A 7,485-nucleotide genomic window follows, 5' to 3' on the forward strand; every position below is an offset into this window, starting at 1 on the left:
ACACTGATACGAAATATGCATTAAATGGTGTTGAGAAAATTGGCTCACTGCCTAGATGGAAGGAAACTGCAAGCTTTCCATCACTATACAAACAAAATTCAGTAAATAAGATTGGGTTGTATTTTTTAAGGAATGATTGGGACTTAATATTTAATTAAGAAATATTTAATCATGCCCTTGTTTCTGATTTTATACTTCTAGAATAAGGAATGTTCCATAAGCTTTATGCGTTGTGACTCCGGGGCTTAATAAAAACAGATGCATATCTGACCTTTGAAGAAAAATATGTAGACAGAAGCAAGGGATGAAGATAACATTGAAAAAGAGAAGATTTTAAAGTTATTGATTTAAGAACTCTATTCAAAATCTTTGAGGAAATATCAATTAGATATAGAACTTGAAGAGACAAGAAGTTATAAATGGCTAACACATGTATATACAAAATTAGCATCTTGTAATTCAGTCAACAGCAACTTCCAGCAATGAATTTAAAAGCATTGCACTGTGGTCAGATGAGGGTATGAAATGTTGGTGTAAAACAGTCTTTTGCCTTTTGAGAAAAGTAAGTAATAAGAGCTTTTAATATACATACACACGCTGACTCAATATTGCATTTTTTTTTGAGGAGCCTATGAAGCAGGCATAAAACTTATGGAATACTCTTTAAATCATCCTATACAATAGTATAAAATCAGAAACACCTGAAGTCTGGCAAGGACATGATTAGATATTTCTGGTGCATTATTATGTATTATCAACCCACTTAAAAATCATACTTTAGGCTGGGCATGGTGGCTCACACCTGTAATCCCAGCACTTTGGGAGGCTGAGGAGGGCAGATCATGAGGTCAGGAGATGGAGACCCCTATCCTGGCTAACACGGTGAAGCCCTGTCTCTACTAAAAATACAAAAAATTAGCGGGGCATGGTGGCACGCGCCTGTAGTCCCAGCTACTCAGGAGGCTGAGGCAGGAGAATCGCTTGAACCTCAGAAGCAGAGGTTGCAGTGAGCTGAGATTGTGCCACCGCACTCCAGCCTGGGCAAGACTCCGTCTCAAAAAAAAAAAAAAAATCATACTTTAAAGAACACAAGAAAAAGCTCATACAACAGGGTTTAGAGAAGTATGAACTGTTTGAGTCTAAAGATACCTCCACTTTCTTAAACATGTTAGAGGGAAATACAATTGACTCCTGAACTCAAAAGTCCATGGTGCCAGCCCCTAGGCAGTCAAAAATCCACGTATAACTTTTGACTTCCAACACTCATAGCCTACTATTGACCAGAAGCCTTATCAACAGTCAATTAACACATAAGTAGACTAACATCTATATTGATTGCATTCATGACATATCTGACTTTAATTTTTTAAGTATTTCTAGGCTGCCTGGTTCATCTACAAGTTGTCATACATCTCCCCCAAAATTCTCCAATATGTTTATTTTTGAAACTTCATGTATAAATGGAACCCATGCAGCTCAAACCTGTACTGTTCAAGGGTCCACCATAAATCTGTTAAACACATTTGTGCAACACAAGTGTTTTCTTTTAAATCTTGTATCTAGGTGTTTTTCCCCCCTAAGCGAAAACAAGTAGATTAGGGATTAATAAGTTAAGCCTCACCAAGTCCAACCCTTCCCCAAATTCCCAAACTATTCCCTCCTTTGACTTCTATTTCACCATTGCCTTTGAGCTCCGTCCTTGTAACTGAGACTTATTCTGAGAGACTTCCGAGTTCAGGAGTCAACTGTATTTCGTTCTAGTGATATGTTTGTCTAATAAAGTAGAGTCACCTTTAGACTCAAACAGTCCATATTTCCCTAAACACTCTTGTATGAGCTTTCCTTGTGTTAAGGTATGATCTTTAAGTGGGTTGGTAATAATGCACCAGAAATATTTAATCATGACTCTCTCAGTCTTCAGGTGTTTCTGATTTTATACTATGACATAGGATTAATTCAAGGAAAATTCCATAAGCTTTATGCCTAGTGACGGTTTCATAGCTTCCTCAAAAAAAAAAAAAAATGCAATATTGAGTGTGTGTTAAAAGCTTTTATTACTTTTCCCAAAGGGCAAAACACTGTTTTTACACCAACATTTTGTACACTCATCTGACCACACTGCAATGCTTTTTAAGTTGGTTGCTAGAATTTTGCTGTTGACTGAACTACAAGGTGCTGACTGAACTATGAGGTGAGCTCCAACACCTGCACAAAAGCTGACACTACAGCATTGCAGGTCCCAAGTCCGCATTGCATCAGAATAGCTGATCACCACACAGTTGGGCACTTCAAACACCTGTGACCAGACTTTCTCAAGCACTGAGACGCAGGGGAATCACCTGGGGAGTTATCAAAAACCCCAGTGTCCTGAAATACAGACACTGATTAGAGACTTTGGAGGTTGGGCCCAGGAATCAGTGTATTGTTCCAATCCCCCCTGTAAATTCAGCACTCAAAGTTAAGAATCAATTTGTAAACTAAAAATAACATGTTAAGACCTGCCCCCGCCGCCCCCGCCACCCCCCCCCCCCGGCCGCCGCCCGCAACCAACTGAGCGGACCCCCTCCTGGCCAAAATACTTGAAAAACAGAATTATTGACTATGGCAGGAAGGGAGGTCAAACCTCCTCCTATCTCCTTCCTTTTGGAGCCTAGGCACAACTGACCCACATTAACATTAAAATAGAGCTCAGGACTGGGTGCAAGGGCTCACGCCTGTAATCCCAGCACTTCGGGAGGCCAAGGTGGGCACATTACCTGAGGTCAGGAGTTCGAGACCAGCCTAGACAACATGGCGAAACCCCATCTCTACTAAAAATACAAACATTAGCTAGATATGGTGGCATGTGCCTGTCATTCCTGCTACTTGGGAGTCTGAGGTGGGAGAGTCGCCTGAACCCAGGAGGCAGAGCTTGCAGTGAGCTGAGATCGCGCCACTACACTCCAGCCTGGGCGACAGAGCGAGACTCTGTCTCAAAATAAATAAATAAAAATAAAAACATTCTTTTCATCTCTAACACTTTATGCATCATGTGGAAGAATAGCATCCATAAGGCTATGATGATGAGTTAGCTAGGTTTAAACACTCCACCCACAACGCACATACACTTCAAAACATCATGCTGCACACAATACATGCAATTTTGTCTGTCAACTTAAATAAGTTTGCAAAAAAAAAAAAAAAAGCATGACACAAATTTACTCATGTGAACTTGAAAATGGTAACACAGCTTGGCCTGCCCTTAGTAACTTTAGTCATTTTATTCCCCCATCATATTATTTCCAGCTCCTAACCAAAGAGAAAGCTAAAGAACCAATGTAACATAATAAAAAAAGACCTTAAAATCCAAAGAAACAAATCGGCCAGAAAGGTAACTCACCAACCCTGCCACCAGGTCTCCTTGGCTGGTCAAAAACAAACAAGCCAGGAAGCGGGAAGAAAAAGGCGGTGCCTGCCCCGTGATTAGCCAGCTGACTCCTCTCTTGATTGGCCAAGGTGGGTTCTTGATGATCTTCGCGATGGAGGGGAAATACTGCTGCACCTGCGTGTTTCTGCCCAGATGCCCCAACTGTCTTTCTCCACCCAGGACTAAACAGGGTCTGCTGATTAGAAGACAGTCCACACCCCGTTTATGATGCTGGAGCTCATGGGGCGTCTGACCAAGAACCTCCAGAACAATTGATTTAGGCAGTGCCGGGGGAAAGAAGTTCTCCACCCAGAATCTCAATTTCGGATAACCATCTATACAATAAGCTCCATGAGGGGAATACGCTGTCTAGTCTGTATCACCACCTGGCAAGGATCCTTTCAAATCTGAGGGAGGCCATAAATATTTGTAGAACGAATGCAACCAAAGGCATGTTTAACAGGTGATATAATTTGCGGAGGCACGTCCTAGATCCTCCACCCAGGGGGCCCATCTTGGCCACCTATTGGAATCACCTGGAGACCTTTAATGACGACTGATAACTCACTCCTACGCGCAGGTATCTGCTTCAGTCAGGAGGGAGTATGCTCTGGGTATAACTGATAAATATAGTTCCTCATATTGGACAGATTAAAGAAAAATAGGGGTATCTTCATAGGTGCAAAAGGGGAAATATAAAAGAGTCTATATCTATTCATGCTTTTAGATGTATCTTTGTAAATTAGGAAATAAAATAATTTCCTTCACCCAGTAAAGGGTTCCAAAAAAGCAAGAGCAACCAAAAATCTCATAATGGATGGGAAAATGATGAAAGAATACCTTTTACAATAAGACACAAGACAAACAAAGCCTCCGTCACCCCTCTTATTTCAACAAACTGCACCTGTTCACTGGGACAAGACAATGGATCTGGAAGAAAGAGGCGAAATGATCATATTGGAGATAATTTGAATATCCATGCAAACTCTCTCCCCTTAAATCTATTGATAAATTGTTAGGATTCAAAGCAGCTTTGGTGAATATAAATCAACATACAAATATGATTGTATTTCTCTAAAAAAAAACTAATTGGAATTTAAAATTTTAAAGGATGCCACGTGCAGTTCCAAGAAAAATATAAACTAGAAATAATTCTTATAAGAGATTGTAAATCTTATTGAATGTGATATACAATGTTATTGCCATATACAAAATCCTTAAAAATGAAGGATAACATTACATTCTTGTACAGGAGTTATTATTATGAAGATGTTAATATGCTCCCAAATAGACCTTTATATTCAGTAAAACAATAAAATCCCAATAGAAATTTTCGTATCAAAATATAATTCTGAAATGTATGTGGAAAACAGAAGGGACTAGTACAAGCCAAGAGATGCCTGAAGCACATAGGTGGGTGGGAGGTGGGAATGATGATTGAGTTGGACCTACCCTATAAAGATTTAATTTAAAAACTATGGTAATTAAGACTTATTGGTTGGCCGGGGGTGGTGGCTTATGCCTGTAATCCCAGCACTTTGGGAGGCCGAGGCGGGCAGATCACAAGGTCAGGAGATTGAGACCATCCTGGCTAACACAGTGAAACCCCTGTCTCTACCAAAAATACAAAAAAATTAGCCGGGTGCGGTGGCAGGCGCCTGTAGTCCCAGCTACTCGGGAGGCTGAGGCAGGAGAATTACTTGAGCCCGGGAGGCAGAGCTTGCAGTGAGCCGAGATCATGCCACTGCACTTCAGCCTGGGCGACAGAGCGATTCTGTCTCAAAAAAAAAAAAAAAAAAAACCTTGTTGGCACATGGATGAACAAATGAATAGTGAAACAAAACACAGAACCCAGAAACCAATGTAGGCAAATATGAAAAGCTGGTTTATAACAGATTGCTGGGCAGTGGCGTAGGTGAACTATTCATTAAATGGAGCTGGTGCCATTTGTATTTAAATGGAAAAAAAAATGGATCCCTTCTCCCTACCTTAGAGAAAAATAATTACAAGTGACTTAATACTTCTGTGTGAAATTCAAAACTCTATCATATTTTAAAAGGCAATATTAGATAGCTTCATGAGTTGGAGTAGGGAATGATTTTTGTCAACAACACCTCACATTTATAAAACATAAAGTACATTTTGATCAACTTGATTTCATTTAAAATAAAAACTGTTCAGTGAATGGTTCTTATATAACAAAAGCTACAAACCACAAACTGGGAGGAGATATATGAAAATACGTGCATCACACATAACTGACCAAACCACTCTTTCAGAATATGTAAAGCACTTCTTCATGCAAATAAAAACAGGAAACAACCAATAGAAATACAAGGAAAACAATGAAAAGGTATTTCACAAAAGAGGCAACAAATGGCTCACAAACATGAGAATGATGTTCAAGTATATTAATAATCACATAAAAGCAAATGAAAACAACAAAATACTTTTTCCAACCAATATTTGGTGACTACTTTAAAATGTCAACAACATCAGCAGTAGGCAGTAAGGTGCAGCTATGGGGATATTCACCTGTGCCTGATGCTAATGTAATTGGTGAAACCACTTGTGAAGAGGCAACTGAAGTCACCTGTGCCTCAGGGACTCAGCCATTCCACTCAGGTAACCCAAAAGTCCTGTGGGCTCACAGATGCATGCAAGAAGGTTCAAAACAGCATTGTTCATATTGGCAAAAACTGAGAAACCACCCAACCACCTGTCACTGACAGAATGGATCATTAAATGGTGACCTATTCATACATTTAAATACTGTGAGGCAAGACCTAGAAATGAACCGCAGCTAAAACAAATTAGCATTGATTAATCTCAAAAACATAATAAGTGAAAAGAATCAAGTCACAGAATGATACACTATAATTCGAAAATGAGGAAAACAAAACATATCTCTTAGGGGAACATATATCACCTGGAAAAATAAAAAGAAAGTTGAAGGGAATGAAGTTCACTTCACAACTGGAAATTCACTTTGGTGGGAACCCCTGAGGATGGAACAGGCATGCTGTTATGGCTACATGAGTCTGCAAAGGTCCCCGTCATGTTTGCTTCTCAATCTAGGTTCTGGACCACAGAGACTTGTGTTATGATTACAGTAATTCCTTAAAGTTTTCATTATGTTTCTCTACACTCCTTGATGTGTATATTTCAAAACCAGGATCATCATCATCATAACAATGAATTCAGGATTCTTATAAGGAGGAAGTAAAATGGTGATTGTAAAAGGATAGCTCCTAGGACACTGAGGTTTGGTGTGAACTCAGAAGATGACTGTAATGATTGTAGGGAAGCTGGAATAGCAGGAAAACCATGCCCAATGATGAAATCTCGACCTTGTGTCTAAAAAACTTAGCGCCTGTTCTGCCTACGCAGAAAGACAGTAGCCGATATCCACTAAGTTCTTCTTGCAGGCCAGGCACAGTGGCTCATGCCTGTAATCCCAGCACTTTGGGAGGCCGAGGCGGGCAGATCACTTGAGGTCAAGGGTTCGAGACCAGCCTGGCCAACATGGTGAAACCCTGTCTCTACTGAAAATATAAAAACTAGCCGAGGCCAGGCACAGTGGCTCATGCCTGTAATCCCAGCACTTTGGGAGGCCGAGGCGGGCAGATCACTTGAGGTCAAGGATTCGAGACCAGCCTGGCCAACATAGTGAAACCCTTTCTCTACTGAAAATACAAAAATTAGCCGGACATGGTGGTGTGCATCTGTAATCCCAGCTACTCAGGAGGCTGAGGCAGGAGAATCTCTTGAACCCAGGAGGTGGAGGTTACAGTGGGCCGAGATGACGCCACTGCACTCCAGCCTGGGCGACAGGGTGAGACCGTATCTAACAATAATTAATAATTTCTTCTTGCACGACAGGTTTAGTTACGGCAGAAGGATGTTGTGCCACACGAACATTCTTCAAGGAGTTTAGCATGTAGGAAGGAATTAAGCATTTAAATTATGAACAGAGTCACCCCAACTCTCCAAATGAACCATTTTGGAGAGACTGGAGGAGCATCCCTGCAGCCGTGAGCCCTGGGAATTCTAAATAGGAACCTCAGCCTGAAATATCC

The sequence above is a fragment of the Pongo abelii genome, chromosome 20, assembly GCF_028885655.2.
Source record: "Pongo abelii isolate AG06213 chromosome 20, NHGRI_mPonAbe1-v2.0_pri, whole genome shotgun sequence".
Taxonomy (NCBI): Eukaryota; Metazoa; Chordata; class Mammalia; order Primates; family Hominidae; genus Pongo; species Pongo abelii.